Source organism: Clarias gariepinus, chromosome 6, assembly GCF_024256425.1.
Source record: "Clarias gariepinus isolate MV-2021 ecotype Netherlands chromosome 6, CGAR_prim_01v2, whole genome shotgun sequence".
In the NCBI taxonomy this organism is placed as follows: Eukaryota; Metazoa; Chordata; class Actinopteri; order Siluriformes; family Clariidae; genus Clarias; species Clarias gariepinus.
In genome coordinates, this window is record NC_071105.1 from 18,228,476 (window position 1) to 18,247,114 (window position 18,639).

General features: G+C 37.3%; 1 protein-coding gene across 2 annotated transcripts in view; it reads left to right on the top strand.

The window, feature by feature from the left end:
- The window catches only part of LOC128526285 (metabotropic glutamate receptor 4-like), a 152,571-nt gene that overhangs the window by 92,289 nt on the left and 41,643 nt on the right, over positions 1-18,639 (top strand). The gene's annotated exons all lie outside the window — the stretch shown is intronic.

Here is an 18,639-nt window from a genome sequence, read left to right on the forward strand (position 1 = left end):
AATATTTTCCTCTTCTGGTGCACTTGACATTTACAACAAGTGCATTATGAAAATTGACATTAGCTGAGACTAAAAATCCAATACAAATGTTAATTACTGGTTTATACAACAAAGCACAATCTCAAAAACCTTTTTTGTAGAACGTCTGAAACTATGTATTCTTGAAAAGCTTTTTTTTTTTTTTTAATAAAGCAGTATTTTAGCTGGAAGACAGTTGACTTATACAGCCTGTCATCTGTTCATTTTTTTTCTCCTGTCAACAGCGCCACATTTTTGGACTACTTTAGTAGTAAATATTTTGTATTACACTTTGATCTAATCATCTTAAATACTTTTTATTAGAGTATTGTACTGTACTTAAAATGTTTCATATTTATTGCCCTAAAAGTGTTTAGTGGAATCATGCTCAATTTTATTTATTTGTTTGTTTATTTATGCTGTGTTTGTTTGTTTATTTATTAGATTTTTTGCCAGAGCAAGCAATTAATACTCACCAGTCAAGCTATTAATTCCTTATCTGAAGCGGTTTACTGATAAATAAATTTCGTTGGTACACTGAAGATGAGCTGGAGTCGCAGGCTAATCATTATAATTATGCAGGTGGCATTTCCCTAGCCAGTATTTTACCCACAGCAGTCACTGTGAGACCAAAAAGACAACTTTGAATAATTAATGCTCCTTGTAAGCATCTACAATTCAATCCTCTCTTCATTACGCATCTTAGAACGCTATGAGCCAAGTATCACTGAGAAATTCTCCGTAATAAAATTACCTGTAAATTTGTGCTATTTTTTTCCATACATTTTTTGTTTCTCCTATAAGTGCTATATCAATTGTAAAGCCTAATATGTCATCTCTTGGCCTGGCCTATGTTAGTATTACAAACTTCATTTGTGGATGCATTATATGAAATGAAGATAAAATATTGGATTGAAATGCTCTTAATTACACAAGAACATTCTGCTTTGTGATACCAATAGTCTGTGTGAATTTTCCAGGATACCGATATGTTTTCCAGAGGGATGCTATTAAACTATCACATGAAATAAAGCTTTCGCACCATCCATTACAAGGATCTCGATTTAGTCTTTGTAGGCAGATCTGAAAGTGTTGATTAGCACATAGTTGTTGATGAGAACAGACTTGTCACACTTGATTGCATTTTTATAAAAGGAAGGACAGCATTTCCACTGGGCCTCATTGCCACCTCACACCTTCAGGTTTTGCAGTTTCAGCCTGGCCTCGGATTAGTGTCTGTGTGGAGTTTCACATTTCCCATGTTTGCATGAGTTTTCTCTGGGTTCTCCAGTCCCCTCTGAACAAAAACACGCTGGTAGGTAAATTGTTTACTCCAAAGTGTTTGTATACATGTAGGTGAATTTATCTTAGCGATGGATTAGCAATCTTTCCATATTTCAGTTTCAAACCTACTGTTCCGTGAATAGTTTTGCCATTACTAAATATGGATGTGGAATTAATAAATAATAATCAATTAATAAATACCAATAGTCCATAATTTAAACACATCATCTTCAACCAGAAGTGAGTCTTGCAATATTTGAGCTCATTATAAGCATCGGGGTGCAATGACTGCATGTATAATCTTGATTCTGGGCTAATACAGTCAATCTAATATTTGCACTCCAAGGATGACTTCATTCATATTTATATTGCAAATAACAGCTCTCAGTAACAGCTGCTCCAGGACTCATCAAGCTATCAAATGCTTCTTCTGCCAAGTACAGACTATTAGCTGTCTTACACAAATCAATAACTGGAGCCAATATGAGACTAGCCATCTGGAGCACTAGGAAAAATCCCCATAGGCTTGTCTATGAGCTGGTGGTGGCCCTACAGAGAGAGACAGACATAGAGAGAGACAAACATAGAACTGCATCCCAGTTTCACACTCACAGACGAAGTAGGACTCAGCGAAAATGCTCAGCAGTGGGTAAAAATACACCGCTTTCTAATTTAATATACTTTCTCTTGCTATACGATCTTCTAACTTTTTATATATTGGAAAAGAGAGCAAAACCAAAAAAATGTGACCAAAGTGCTATGACAAGCCTTTCAGTCAATTAACAGATAACATGAATGTGCTTTTAATTAAAATGATCAGTTAATCAGATCCAGCAACAACAAAGTGTTCTACAATTATGGAGTTTGTTGCTTTTCTTATACTGTGGCTTATGTAATTTAAAATTATTACTGAGAATATATTTTTGGTGAAAAAAAAAAGAATATATATACAAAAATTACAATAAACAGATGTAACAGCTTACTGTTCAGTATACAGTATGTTCACTTTTTTGCCCAAGTCTCTACCTATGCATATTGCAAACGGTTACATGAATTTTTGCCCAATGCAATAAAATATTTGTAGAATGTGCAATGGGACAGACTCGGTGAGAAAACGAGTGCTCCATATTTCAAATCTCCACATTCCGATGAAATTTATTTAAATAAAGGCAACAAAATGAATAACAACATAGTAGCATATAGTATTTGTTATGGGAATACTCTAATATCTCACAGTATACTGTATTTATTTTGCCCTTATTTTCTTTAACTAACCTTCTGCCACACAGTTTATTTTGCATTTATTAATTTTAAAAGACTTATATCAGTATAGACAAGGAAATGTCTCACTCTGGTGTTGGCTATAGCTGACTGATCGGTGGCCCGAGGATGCTGTAGTGATAATGTCCAAACCCTTCTGATCTTGACACTTGATAAGCTACTCTCCTGCCAGGCATCTCACAGGACTTGTGCTGTTTGGAGCAGATAATGAACCAGCAAACACTTCCTTTCCCCTTCCTAACCCACACATATTGCTGCTGATCACTAGTCTGACCTTAAAGATTTCTCATTTATCACATTCGCTGCATAAGCCTAGTTTTATTCAGGCAGTGCCAGAAGTAAGACACACCAAAGTGGGACATGGAAGTAGCTCTTCCCTCATGGATGGTGCTGTCAGTACTTTACATAAAGAGAGCGCATATAACTAAGGACGCCTACATGAGCCCTTTTTATAAGCTTACATAAACATTTACAAGGGATTACTTCACCAAGTGAAATAGATTCTTTTCATCAATTTTAAAGTCAGCCTAACATTACGTGACAAAGAAAAGATATAAGTTGTCTTTAGTTTTTTATTAGGTATTATGAGACACGTGTTATATTTGATGTCAGAACATCTTGACAACTGAATCTGTAGCTTAGTGTCATAATAGTATTGATGTGACATTGCTTGTCATGTAGGGTTAATTGGAAAATTAATCTGAGATCCTTTGCAATATGTGCTGAACTTTGCACTATGTGGTAACTTTGACCTTCTGTAAAGCCTTGCTGTATATCACTGTGACAGAGACATTTCGCCCGACTGTAAAAGTAAAATGAGTTTCTTTTTCCTGCTTATACATTTTTATGAATTGTTGAATAATTAGGGAAATGCCATGTCACTGTAAAAACAAAATGGCATTAAACTGAGTTAAATTTTTCTGTTCCGGTACATATTTTTTAAGGCTTTTAATATAAAACCATATATGCCATTAACAAACTTCCTACAGTGATGACAAAATAAAATTTTCATACACTGATTTAATTACTATGATATGTAGTAAGTCATATGTAGCGAGAGCATCATTTTAAACTTACTTTACTATTGTATTCATTCAGTTAAGTAGGCCACATTTAGCTTCTTTACATATAAATATTAATTTATTTTTAATAAAATAAACTTAAAACATAAACTTAATAATTAAGAGTCTGATTAACAAGATAAAAATGTGTGAGTAGTGGTTGAAGCTTGTGGCATGTTATTGCTCTGAAAATGGAGCACCGCATTAAAACTGTTATTGTAAGCCCTTTTGTGAGCCTGTGCCTATGGGTAGCTATTTCCTCAGTTCCTTTATTATATTTGTCATTGTTCGGTCAAACCCTTGGGACCCTTTTTGAATTAGAGTCAAATATTTTGATTCACCTGAAAGTGCAAATGCACAAAGCTGTATGCAGTTAAAGGCTACAGTGAGGACAGCATGACTGCAGATACACCAGTGATACTGAATGAGATAAATGCCACCTCCAGCATGCAATGCAACGCTTCAAAGGTCAAATCTGAGCACTGAGAGTATTATCTAAGAGGCACTGCATGTTATAGGATTGTCTTAGGGTCTATCTGAGAAATAATCCTAGGTTTGCTGTATAACTAGTGTGATTTACAAATAATTTTGGTTAAAAAAGTTAACTAGTGTTGATGGAAAAACAGTTAAAAGAAATGGTTAAAAGGTTAAAGCTAAAAATAAGCTGATCAGCTTTAATGTAATCAGTAATATTATTATTTCAGGTTGAAGCCCACATCCATGCCTGTCTTTCTGTATGGCACAACTCTCTGCCCAACTTATTAATACAAAGAGATAAAGTTTTGTCTGGTTGAGTATATTATGCCTTATTTATGCTAGGTTGTACTTTTTTGTTGTCAGCTGTTTGGTAATCGGAGAATGAGTCACAGATGAGAAATTGAGTAGACTGCTTAGACTGGATAACAATTAAGTTTTGCCTTAAAATGACTCCAGCGTATTAAAATTCACTTATACAGTACCATCTCAAAGCTATTATTTCAGTGGAGAAAATATTAAGTTATCCCACTAAAATTATTCAGTATAGATTTTCTAATTAATATCTGTTGGTGCAGGTATTTATGTTGAGCAAGTAGCTTATTAGTAGCTTATTTGAAAATAGATCCAGCACACTGTTTATAACACTGCTTTTACTTAACATTTGACTTCATTTATGGTACAGGGTAAACTTAAGGCCGATATCTAAGTACTGCCAAAGTTTCATTGAACTTTTTTTTCTTCTTCTTCATTTTGCGTGATGCTGTGACATAATTCGGCTGGAAAGACAGAACATTTTCTGAGACTGGTTTGGGGTGCAGCTCAGGTGGAGTCGTTATGAAGGCTTTACAGAGCACAAGCAGCAGACACATTTCAACATCAACTATTTAGATTAGATTATTGCATATTTTGCATTGTTTATCAATGTAGAAAGAAACAAAAATTAGTAAAAACCATGGAATTAGAAGGTGTGTTCAAACTTTTGACTGGTACTGTAAATGTGTAGAAAACATGTTTACTGTGGAACATACTGTATAAAACATTTAACTCTTAGCGTGGCTCTTTAACTTGGCATTTTGTAAGATGCATCTCTCACAAACAGCCCAACATCACCTAAACATTCCATTTCATGAAGGCCCAAATATTGAGAGCTTGCCACTTTCTGTCAGTCATTGTGTTGCTGCTCTGTCATTATGCTGACAGATCAATTTCATTGCTTCACAGCTTGAAGTCAGACACTTTTAGTGTCTGAATGTCTCTGTAGTTGTCAGGAAGGTTCATCAGTAATAAGAATGGCCTCGTTAGACTATGCAGTGTGACTTTATAGCCAGTGTGGTACGTTTTTGATGGACGTTTCCCAGCAGTGGCCTACTAACAAAGACCAAGGATTGCATGCTGCTCTTGAAGCCTTAGCCTGCAACATAGTCACAGATTCATTTTTGTCATGTCAATCTAACCTTCTAAGATCCTGTCAGTGTTCAATGTCATGAACAAATAAGATGGATGTACTGTAAAAGCAGGTTCTTTGGTTTTGTTAAAATTAGGTATGTGCTACAGTTGGTAATACTCAAAAACTTAAGTGGTCAGGTGACTGTCATTAACTAGGGAAGAATATAAACACAGGAGAAGCATGGATTACAACAGGGAGGTCAAAAAGGGAGGGGACTCATCACACGTATTACTGAAGTGAGACTTTAGAGTGTAACCCTATGAGTTTAGATCAATCAAAAGATTCGGCACAAAGCATGGGTGCAGTTTTACTCAGTATCAGTATGGTGGTAGCTGGCGAGTGCTGTAGCTAATCACAGCTGTGCCAATATTCTGTATAACAGCACATTTGGCAATGGAATTTTGCTTTGTTACAACAGTTCTAGAAACAAGATATTTATATTTCGTAACTGCCATTTTGCTCGTATGTTGTAAAAGGTCCCCAAAGAACCTAGAGTGACTTGGTGAGTTTAGATCCCCTTCTAACTTTTCCTCTCCAGCTAGCAAGATATTTAATTTTAGGTCAAAAGTTACTGTATATGTTATCCACATTACTTTAGAAGCATGTTGAACTGGGAAGTGGAATTTTATGCTACGGTAGATTTATGTGGCGATTGGTGCTGTTATACTTTTGAAATGTGTTCAGTCCAGTGGTTCTCATCTCCAGTTCTGGAGGACTACTGCCCTCCATATTTTAGTGTCTACTCAGCTCTCAGCACACTGATCAGCTAATTAACAGGCTTTCCTTAATTGAAATGGGTGTGACCGATGGTCGAGGACCTCTGGTGTAGCCGTCCAAATTGGTGGTGTGTAACTAGGTGTTGTTCAATAGGTATTTTTATCTTGAGAAGTTGCAGTACACTGATATGACGTACAGTATACAGTACTACAATCAAACGTTTACCTGAATAACATCAACATGAAGATATTTTGGGATTCCAATTTATACTTGCAATTGGGAATGAATGATTCTGTTTTGCCTGTCGGCCAACATATGGAAATTAAATGAAATTGGTTTATGGAATTGGATTATGATGTTGGTGGGTAACCCTGTTTAACAGGCAGCCCCAGTGGCACAGCACAGGATAATTTTCTTCTGTTGCTTGTGATTGTGCAACATTTTTTGACATTCTATTTTCGCTGCTCGACCATTTGTTGTGGCACTTAGCCTGACACTGACAGATTGAAAATTGGACCTCCTATCAGAGTAAACAACAACAATTGAGCAACACTGATATGCAGTGGGAGGGAGATATTCGTTTTAAATTAGTTAATACCAAATGTGCCCTGGGCATGCAGGCTGTCAAAAGCCTTATCTATGAACACGGGTGTACTGTGAAAAAAAAAAAAGGAAATAAATCCTACCATGTGTCTAAATCCTTCTCCATTTTACCTAATGAAATTTCGTTTATGGAAATAGTTTCTTGAACTTCCTAGAGATGTAAAGATAGATGCTTTCAGGATAGCGAGCATATAAGTCACATGATCCTCTTATACATTTATGCAAACTAAATCATGCTTAGATTGTAATGTATTCACAGATAGACATTGGGACATTTACATCAGATAGATGTTATGATTAGATGCAATCCTCTGCACCAGCTGTTCAAGCTATCCTACTAAAATCTTACAGTCATGTGTAAAAGTGCCCCCTCTTATGATTACATTTTTTTCTTTTTTCGTACAAACTTTTTAAAAACCACCAGATTGTAGTGAGTCGTAGTATTAGGCAAATACCACCTTAGATGAACAACATTATACCTTTTTTTTTACTGTGCCATTATTCCTCTAACAAAAATGAATCCAAAAAGAATAAAAAGAAGTAGCTAATACTAAGCACCCTTTACTGCTTCCACGGGATTTAATAGAGTAAGTTGCAGCCAGGTGCTGCCAATTATCAGCCCCTGATTAACTGATTATCATGTAGGTGTGCAGACCTCTATAAACTCACAAGTTATGGTAGTTTGCTGGCCTGAAGCAGTGTGTGTGTTTGTGCGCGGACTTGTGTGCCCTGCAAAGAATTGGCACCTCGTCCAGGGTGTACCTTGCCTTGTGCCCCAGGAGCTCTGGGATAGGCTCCAGGCCTACTGCGACCATGTACAGGATAAGTGGTGTAGAGAAAGAGTGAGATAGAAGTTTACACAAATCTCTTTTTCTTCATCAAATTGGGGAAAGCCAACAGACATACAAAGCTAGCTATAGACCTGCACAGGTGCACATGATGAGCGGCAACAGACCTATGCAGATTAGTAAATCACCTTTAATGCTCTTATTGCAACAGTTGTATTCTTAAAGTAATTCTAAAAATCAATCAAAAATATATATATATATATACAGAATTAATACTTTAGCGGGAATTTTTGGAATTACATGAAAAGAAAATACTGCATACAGGCCCCTGAAAGCAAGTGAAAATTTTATTTTGGATTATTAATTCTTTACAAAGAACAAATATATTGATACATCAGTGCAGAAGGGTGGCATATCAGGTATGCCTGGCTGTGTGGAGCATACTGGTGTGGTGTCACAGCTAATTCGGGAGGCCAGAGAGAACAAAGGCAACCTGTCAGTGTTATGGCTTGACCTGGCAAATGCGTTCGGCTCCATTCCACACAAGTTAGTCCAGCTCACTCTGATAAAACATCATGTTCCAAATAGGTGCAGAGACCTCATAGCTGATTACTACAACAATTTCAGAATGAGGGTCTCTTCAGGAACAACCACATCAGTTTGGCATAAGGTGGAGATAGGTATCATCACAGGTTGCACTATCTCTGTGATGCTGTTCTCCCTGGCCATGAATATGCTGACCAAGTCCGCTGAGTCAGAGTGCAGAGGGCCCCGAATGAATTCTGGACAACGGCAGCCATCCATCAGGGCGTTCATGGATGACCTAACAGTCACGACAGAATCGGTGCCAGGCTGCCGATGGATTCTAAAGGGACTTGAGAAGCTAATGGAATGGGCCCGGATGCATTTCAAACCTTCCAAATCAAGGTCTATGGTGCTGAAGAAAGGCAAGGTGGACGACAAGTTCCGGTTTTACATCAAAGGTATAGCCATACCAACAATCTCAGAGAAGCCAGTCAAGAGCTTGGGCAAGGTTTTTGACAGCTCTCTGAAAGACTCATCATCTATCCAGTCAACTTGTGCTGAGTTGGATGGCTGGCTGAAATCTGTGGACAAGTCTGGTCTACCTGGAAAGTTTAAAGCCTGGGTCTACCAGCATGGCATCCTTCCCAGAATCCTGTGGCCCCTCCTCATCTATTCTGTTCCAATTTCTACTGTTGAGATCCTAGAGAGGAAAGTCAGCAACCACCTGCGGAGATGGCTTGGGTTGCCAAAGAGCCTGAGCAGCATCGCACTTTATGGGCATAACAACATACTGCAGTTGCCCTTCAAATCCTTGGAAGAGGAATTTAAGGTAACAAAGGCTAGAGAAGTGTTGCAGTACAGGGACTCTAGTGATCCAAAGGTGGCTAAGGCAGGCAGGAAGTGGAGGGCAGAGGAGGCAGTCCAGGAGGCTGAGGCAAGGCTACGGCAGAGGAGCCTGGTGGGAGCGGTCTCAAAAGGCAGAGCTGGCTTAGGATCCTTTCTAACTTCCCAAATAAACACCAGAGGGGAGGGTAGGCGGCGTCTTGTTCAAGAGGAGGTAAGAGCAGCAGTGGAGGAGACGAGATCCTGCAAGGCTGTAGAAATGAGGCTACAGGGGGCTTGGACAAAATGGGAGAATGCGGTTGAGAGGAAAGTGACCTGGACTGAGATCTGGAAAGCCGAGCCGCACCGCATTAAATTTCTTATTCAGGCAGTGTATGATGTGCTTCCAAGTCCATCTAATCTACACACATGGGGCATTGCAGAAACACCAGCATGCCCTTTGTGTTCCAAGAGAGGCACCTTAGAGCACATACTCAGCTGCTGCAGCACGGCACTTGGAGAAGGGCGATACCGGTGGAGACATGATCAAGTCCTGAAGACCATCGCTGAAGTTATCAGCACGGGACTGGGGTGGGCGAAGCAGTTTCGTCCCTCCAAGAAAACAATCGCCTTTGTTAGAGTAACAACTGTTACCACCCTTCGACCAGACATTGTACTTGTGTCTAAGGCTACTAAGCAAGCTGTGCTGTTGGAGCTTACAGTCCCATGGGAAGACCGCTTGGAGGAAGCCTTTGAAAGGAAGCTATCCAGGTACGCGGGACTGGTCAGTGACTGTCAGCAGGCTGGGTGGAGAGCAAGGTGCCTTCCAGTGGAGGTAGGATGCAGAGGTTTTGCGGCCCGTTCCTTAGCCCGAGCTCTAAGTAGTTTAGGCATCATTGGAGAGCGAAAGAGAAGAGCTATCCGCAGTACCACCGAAGCGGCAGAGAGGGCCTCAAGATGGCTGTGGCTTAAGAGAGGCCAACCATGGAGTCATGGTAGCTAGTTAGCCATCTGGACACAAGCTAGGGTCTGATCAACCCTGGCTGGGTCACCTGGTTGAGGGTGTATGATGTTGAAAGACCCGAAACACCCAATGATTACAGGAACATCACTGAAGATGTGTCCAGATGCATCAGCAGATGTATTTACATAGTCTTTAGGGTTTTTAAAGCAAGTCAGTTCTACACCTGCAGGTTACTATGGCCTTCTGAATTTCATGGACTACCAGAGAATTGGCTCATTAAATTTCCATACCGCTTATCCTGTGTAGGCACAAAGCAGGCCTTCAGTCTATCCCAGTGAGAGTGCAAGGCAAGGGACCCTGCATGTGGTTTCAACCTATTACAGGTTACAGAAGCATGCTCGCTCACACACACCCAGTAATACATTATGTGCAATTTGGCAGCACTAATTAGCCTTTACCACATGACTGTGGATTGTGGAGGAAAACTGAAGTTTTTTTAAGAAACCCACATGGGGAGAACATACAAACAGAACAGAGATGTGGTTTGAACCCCAACCCTGAAGGTGTGAGTTACAGTAACAGTCCTAAGCATTGAACCACTGTGCATCCTATGGAAGTATAAGGTTGAATTACATGAACTGAAAAAAAAACCGTGTTGCAATAAGCATTCACAATGTTTGAAATTTTGCCACTACAATTTTTTTTGGTTGTATATTTCAAGTAAAAAATGTAATCCAAGCATTTAAAATTTAATGCAAAAATATTCGAGTTACTAAATTGCAGTTCAAAAATATTTTCAAGTGTTAAAAATACAATCTTCATTATTTTTCAATCTTACAAATTCAGGTAGACAAAATTCAGGTCTTCACATCCGGGATATCACAGGAAGAGCAGTGGAGTGCCGATTGCTGCTGTCCGTGCTGCAGTGTACTTTAAAGTGTGCTTCCTGCTCCCTGTGCAGTCTACTTCTCAGAAACTACTTACCGATCGGAACGCAGCACTCTTAACTAACAGGCTGGTTTGCCAGTTGCACAATAAAGGGTGTATGTGTTAAAATGACTCCTCTGCCGTAAACGCTATATTCAAAGCAAAACCAGCGCTCTTTCATTCACACGCAAGAGCGATGTGTTTCCCGCCCCTGCGCTCGGTAATGTACAGTCACATTCAGAAGTAAACTGCACAGGGAGCAGGAAGCACACTTTAAAGTACACTGCAGCACGGACAGCAGCAATCGGCACTCCACTGCTCTTCCTGTGATATCCCGGATGTAAAGACCTGAATTTTAGCGACCTGAATTTTAGCGACTTGAATTTTATTACCTGAATTTTAGCAACCTGAATTTTGTCTACCTGAATTTGTAAGATTGAAAAATAATGAAGATTGTATTTGTAACACTTAAAAATATTTTTTAACTGCAATTTAGTAACTTGAATATTTTTGCATTAAATTTTAAATGCTTGAATTACATTTTCACTTGAAATATACAACCACAATAAATTGCAGTGGCAAGAATTTCAAACATTGTAAATGCTCTATGGATTTTTTTCAATTCAGATTAAATTGCAATGCAGAAAAAGAAATTTTTATTTCAACACATGTAATTCATGTAATTCAACCTGATTTTTTGCTTTGAAGAATTTTGGCACTAATATAATTCCATAGCATCCAGGTACTAGAATATATAAGTGAAAAAATTACCCTGGCCGAAATGGAAGTATTTTTTTGCTCATGGTGTGTTGTACAATAGTGGATTTAAAAAAATCTATTATTTTAAATTATTGGAATATTATTTTTCAAAAATGTATAGGTAAATACATTTTTTATATAGAAATATAGAATTTATATAGCCTAATCTATATTTCTAGACCAATCAATAATTATTTAATTTTTAAATGATTCTATGAAAAAGGAATTGACTTCACTTACTGTGCCAAAAAAGAAAATCTGTTTCCCATTTGAATTTTTAAGTGAAAAATTATTGCAACATATACAGATCTTATATGGTGACAAAGATGAGTTTTATTTATAGAGGCAGTACAAGAAATTAAATTTATAAATAAATAAAAAACACCCACTGCCAAGAGTTTTGGAATCACTATACTTAGGATGTTCATCGGCTTCGGCTTTTGTATTTCGTGGCAAATAAACAGAGACTAAAAATTCTGGTGTCATAAAACATACATCAAACTAATTAAATATAATGCATTTAATTAATGACATTAATCCTCTGATTCTTCACTAATAAAAAACAATAAGCTGGCTCCTACGTACCTCAAATAGCAGTTGACAGACTTGGATGGGGGATTTTTTTTCACCCATTTCCATCACATACTGTACATATAAAACGGCACTCAAATTGTAGAATTAATTAATAACTTTTAGAAAAGACAAACACAGTGGACAAATACAGACAATTACTTGGATTACGAGCATAATTTGTTCTGGAAGCAGGTTCGTATTTCAAAACACTTGTAAACCAAATTGAATTTTACCATAAGAAATAATAAAACTCAGATTATTCATTCCACAGCCCCCCCCCCAAAAAAAAAAAATTTAAAATAATTAACACAAAATATAAGGTAAAAATAAAACAAATTAACTTGCACAGTACCTTAGAAAAAAGTAAAAATTAATCCAGACAGATAAGTGTTTCCGTTTGTGTGCGCAGGCGCTGTGTGTGTGTGTGTGTGTGAATCTAAAGTAAGCTCCCCCTCCCTTTTCGTCTTACACAGTTACCCTTCCTCCACTATTTTCACACACACCCGCACACAGCGGAAACACTGTTTTATCGGAAAAATAAACAAGAAATCTCTCCAATGACATTCGATTGAGCACCACACTAACAGAATAAAACAAATTAATCTTAAATTTACCTTTGAAAAGAGTCGCGACGGAGCAGTGTTTCTTTGTAGAGCAGTGGTTCTCAACCTTTTTTTGCAGTGGGCCGCACTATGTCTAAGTTCAAGTCTCACTTGCCGCATATTATTTACATATGACGTCATCAATGCTCAATAACCAGATATTATGCATCTAAAATTATTACAATTAGATGTATTATTATCATTAGAGAGTATAATTCTACTTACCATTAATGGGACACCTGATGTTGTCGGGAGCTGACCAATTTGGTGAAATTCGGCTCAAAAGGAGTAACAGCACAATGAGGTTGTGACTGTAAGTTGTAGTCTGTAAGACGCACACGGAAACGTGACTTGATGCGCGTCATTGCAGAAAATGTGCGTTCACAAATGTATGTGGATCCAAATATGGAAAGCACTTTTGAACTTAATAATCTGAGGTTTTTTCCAGAGATGTTTCGCCACATTTCTGCAACTGAGGATGACTGCTGCGCGGTTTGGCTGTGTCCTCTTGCCTAAACATCCATCAGTTCATCTTCGAGCGTACGGCGAGGCAAATCGAAAGTTGCAGCCAAATCCTTGATTTTTTCCACAGGAAAAGTGAATGGCTCTCTGATGAAATGTATTGCATATTTTATTTTCTCAAAATCAGAAAAAACGAGAGATTAATTTTTCTTGCATTTGACTGACAGTTTTAACAAATCGTTCTCTCTGTTGCATGTCCAGTACACCAATACACGCGTCATTCAGAAGTGGAAAGTGAGGTAGATCACTATCTTTAAGTTGTCCTAGCTTTATTTTGAAACTCTCAACGCAGCCCAACAGGTCATCAACATGTTTTCCGTCACCTTGAAGTAGCTGTTTTAAATCTGTCAAAGCTCGTGCGCTTGTAATTGTGTGCGCGTTAACTGTGTAATTGCATCACTTCGTAGTTGCGGCAGTTCTGCGCATATATGAAAACATGATCACCAAAATTATTTTATGTGACAAAATATAGTTCAAAGTTTGTTTAATATATTTATTTGTTAAATAATTTTTTTAAAATAAATTGTAAAACCATTTATTATTATTTTTTAAAATTTTATTATTATGTTTTTTTTTTTACGTGGGCAGCATCGCATTTGCATTTGTGACGGGCCGCAGGTTGAGAACCACTGGTGTAGATCAAAGAGAAAGAGTGTGTGTGTGTCTGTGAGGGCGAAAGTAGGAGGGGTCTAAGTCTGTGACCCAGCAGGAGACATAGTACACCCAGGGTCCGGGTTTGATTCCTGGCCCGACTCAATTCCCGTCTCTATGTGCATTGAGTTTGCATGTTCTCACCATGCTTGGTGGGTTTTCTCCAGGTACTCCGGTTTCCTCCCACATTCCAAAGATATGCAGGTGTGTGTGCCCTGCTATAGATTGGCACTCTGCCTCATGCCCTAAGCCTTCTTAGATAGGCTTCAGGTCCTCGTGACCCTGCGTACAGGATAAAGCAGTGTAGAAGGTGAGTGAGTAAGTAAGTGAGATACAGTATCCAAACGCTTCGGTTTATGCACCAGTACAATCTCAGACCACAAAAAACTAAATACTGCATGCTGCTCTTCTTTTGTGCAAATCATACTGTACTGTAAGTGGGGCATCCATATTTGCTTGCACCACAGTTACAAATGAACTTATATAAAACATTCATACCTGCACAGCAGTGACTGGGAAGACAGCAGCCTTGAATGGAAAACGGTGATAAGACAGCATGTATAAGATAACCGGTCTGTTCAATTTTTGACTCACCCTTGCATTTTCAATCAGATTAGCTGACCATGTCAATAAGTTGATAGACCTTTCTTGAAGGAAAACTTTAACACTCTTTGCTCTGTGGCAAGATGCATTATCATCTTAAAAATGACCTAATCATTATCAAAATTTTACCTATTTTCTTTCGATAGAATGAGGAAATTGTGCAAAAATTCAGTCTTCTGCTGTTTACTGATTGTTGTTAATATGTTGGTCCTTTACCTGACATGTCAAAAGTAAGTGGATAATGTACTGTAGCTCATTAGAACTGTGTTAAACAAAAGTTTCAGCATAATCTCCTTGGCTAATCAGTGAATATCACTTCCATGCAATCACTCACTCTCCATGATTGTGTCTCTTTAACCCACATTAACCTTGTTTTCTTCTGTTTAGGTGTTTTCATTTGGCTTTGCTATATCAAATATTATTACATCATGCCAATGTCCTACAGTTTTGTTTCAAAGAATGTTTTTATACATTTGATTTTAATTTGGGTTTTTTGTGCATTGTCAGTTTTCAAGGCAATATGTTTTGTATCCTGATGCATTTCTGATTCTTCATTGGTCTACTTTTGTACTTTCTCATTTTGTTTAAGGCTGTACTAAATTTTAGAAACAGATGGCTGGGATCAACCATTTTAGCTATACCTGTACTCCGTGTTGGATTTCCTTCTGGAATAAGTTTTATAATCCTTTACATTGTTTTGACACCTCTTATTGGGACCATATTAGTTTTTAATTAGTCAAGTTCAACAGCATGTTAAAGTCTGTAAGCACACTTCTAATTGCAGAGTACTGTAATTAGCATTTTTAGACATAGATATTCGTTTTAGAAATTGAAATTACAAGGTGTTTCCATAATTTTTTCTTCAAAATTGACAATTCATATTTTTCTTGTACTTGATCTGGAAACAACTATGCCTTTAATCAAACTAATTAAATGTAAATTGTCTAAGGTATCATGTATCTCTCAAAACTCTAAGACACGTTCTCTCAAAAAATAAAAAACCCTAAACACAATGAAACTAAACCACTAAGGTAATTTGCCTAGAGAACATACTAAATATAAATTTTCAGTATACACAGTCAAGCGATATTCCTAGGTGCAGTGCTGTCACAGTGCCTCATAATGATAATAAAAGGCTTAAGACTTTTTGTAATTTTTTAGATGCACTCATCAGTAAAGTGCATGTCATGCAAAGGAATGCAACTAATGAAATGTATGAAAAAAATGGTCTAAATTGGCATAGCAAAATTAAAGGTGTTGATTAATTAAAAACATTTTATCTTAATAGCTACAGTGGGTATAGAAGAATCACCCCTATTTAAAAGAATCACATTATGTTTACATTTAGGCATTTGGCAGACGCTCTTATCCAGAGCGACTTACATTTTTATCTCATTATACATCTGAGCAGTTGAGGGCCTTGCTCAAGGGCCCAACAGTGGCAACTTGGTGGTTGTGGGGTTTGAACCTGGGATCTTCCAAACTGTAGTCCAATGCCTTAATCACTGAGCTACCCCTGGCCCATATTATGTTGCTTTGTAGCCTGAAATTGAGACAGACACAGTTATTGTTGTATTCAGCTGTATTTACTCATTGCAACTTTTAACATCCAGGTGAAAAGATATAACACCAAAATGTCAAAAAAACAAAAACAAACAAAAAAAAAACCCAACAACAACCAGAACCACTGATTTGGAAAATGATCACCCTCTTCTAAAAATGACTTCATTCAGGCAAAGCTATTCAATCAAACAAAGCCATTTGGCTATTAAATGTGATCAGCTGTGGTCATTTTGATTTGCTCAGCACGATAGCTGGAGTATTTCAGTCCCTGGTAGTGCAACTGAAGCAAGCAATCAACTTGAATCAGAAACCGCTCCAAACGGGATGAAAGAGCCAGGAGGAAACTGGTCAGGAAGGCTACCAAAAGGCCTACAGCAACTCTGAAGCAGTTGCAGGAATTTATAACAGAGAGGGTGACTGTTCTTGCATGGCCTACCAAGTAAAAAAAAAAAAAAAAAGGATGCTAAGTATATTAAATTCTAGCATGTCAAAGCATACTTACTGAAAGTAAACTTGCTCCAGACTAATGACCAGTATACTTGACGAATATACAACGAATTTTGTACTAAGTGTATGGTTATGATTACATTGTACAAAAGCACAATTTTAAGTTTATTAAGTATACTTTTGTGTGCTAAAGTGGAACAACTTTAAGTACACTTGGTACAATTAAAGTATATGGCTATGTGTGTACTTACATACATTCCTTACAGAAATTTATAAAATTTAAGTATATATTAAATGTGTTATAAGTACATTAAAGCAATTTTTACTGTGTTACAAATACATGATTAATATACTATGAGTATATTCTTGTTGCAGCAGTAGCATGCTGTTATACTTCTGGTCAATTACAAATACTAAAAAATTACACTTTGTGGTTAATACAAATATATGTACTGCAAATTTGTTACCAGTACACTAAAGGTGTTTAGGATAATTTACAGATGCTGAATGCATTTTCTAAACTATAACATGTTACAAACACATTACACCACATTACTGAGGCAGATTTTATTTTATTTATGAGTTCAACAGAGTTAATTTGCACAAGGTTACCAAAAAACAGTACTATAGTTTATTTGTGTTCAACAAAACGTCAGGTTATCTTACAAACACACAAACTAAAATATAAACAGTTGTCTGAACAAAGACAGACATTAGTATTAGAATATACAGGTACAGTATTAGTTTAAACCTGATGTCTTGATTCTAGCTGTTACACAGAGCATGAAAACAGGCCGAGAGTTACAGAGCATTATACTAGAGGTAAAGTACATAAGATTTAGCAATAACACGTTAAACAATGCATTCTATAGTTTAAACTATGTACTTAATTTTTAACTAACTTAAAAAACATGATATTTACCCTATGCCGATTAAAATACAATAATAACGATACGAATTAACGCACATAATGATGCAGCTTCCAGCCGTGAATTCAAACTAGAAAGAGAGGACTAGGGAGCCAATCAGAAACAGACAGTCCGAATCTGCCTGCTTCCAGTTTCTGATTGGCTTGTGTTGTGCCGATTCTAGTCTCTGGTTGGCTGGAATAATTGCAGAGTTATAACGCTGTTGTAGTTTGTGCAAGTGTAGCTTTATGATCATGAGCGCACAGAAGAGTGAGAGAGTGCAAACATATTTGTGATACTAGGGTAGTCAGAGCCGAGACTTAAACCTCATTGAAAATCTGTGGAATGACTTAAAGTGCCACTATTATGCTTTTTTAAATATTTTCTTTCATGCAGTGTGTCATGTAGCTGTATGTGAACATAAACTATCTGTGACGCTGACAGTGCACGATAAATAAAATTTTTGTTTATTCAAAAAAAAAGAGTTGGCTCACCTTCGCCTAAACAAGTCGTTAGAAAATCTAATTTTTCTTTGTTACGGATCCACGTCACTCCGTAACATATTTGCATAATGTCCCCCCCACGTTCCACGTCACGAACAACTTGCCCGCCATCTTACAATTAACGTTATCACACTCTTGTTAATGTGACCGAGCATTTATGCCGGGTTCGCTTAAACACTTTATAATATAAAAAAACAATAAAAAATGAGAGCACACGGAATCCTTAACTGTTTATTCTCCACTATTCACCAAAACTGATTTCTAACACTTGCAAAGTGTGCATGCCTATCTACGGCAAGCCTTCACCAAAACTGCATTTTATGTTTACTTGTGTTTATTTTTGACTAATAGTTAAAAATGTGTTTGATGATCAGAAACATTTTGTATGACAAACATGCAAAAGAATAAAAAATCAGGAAGGGGGCAAATAGTTTTTCACACCACTGTATATATAAAACAAAAAGCAAAAAAAAAAAAAAACCTTCCTTCTGAGTGACGGGGGCAATGACCTTATCATTCAGGTGCTCCTTGGCTTTAATAAATCCATCAGCATGTCATTTTATTTCAAAAACTGTTGCTCTTTAGGGAATCTCA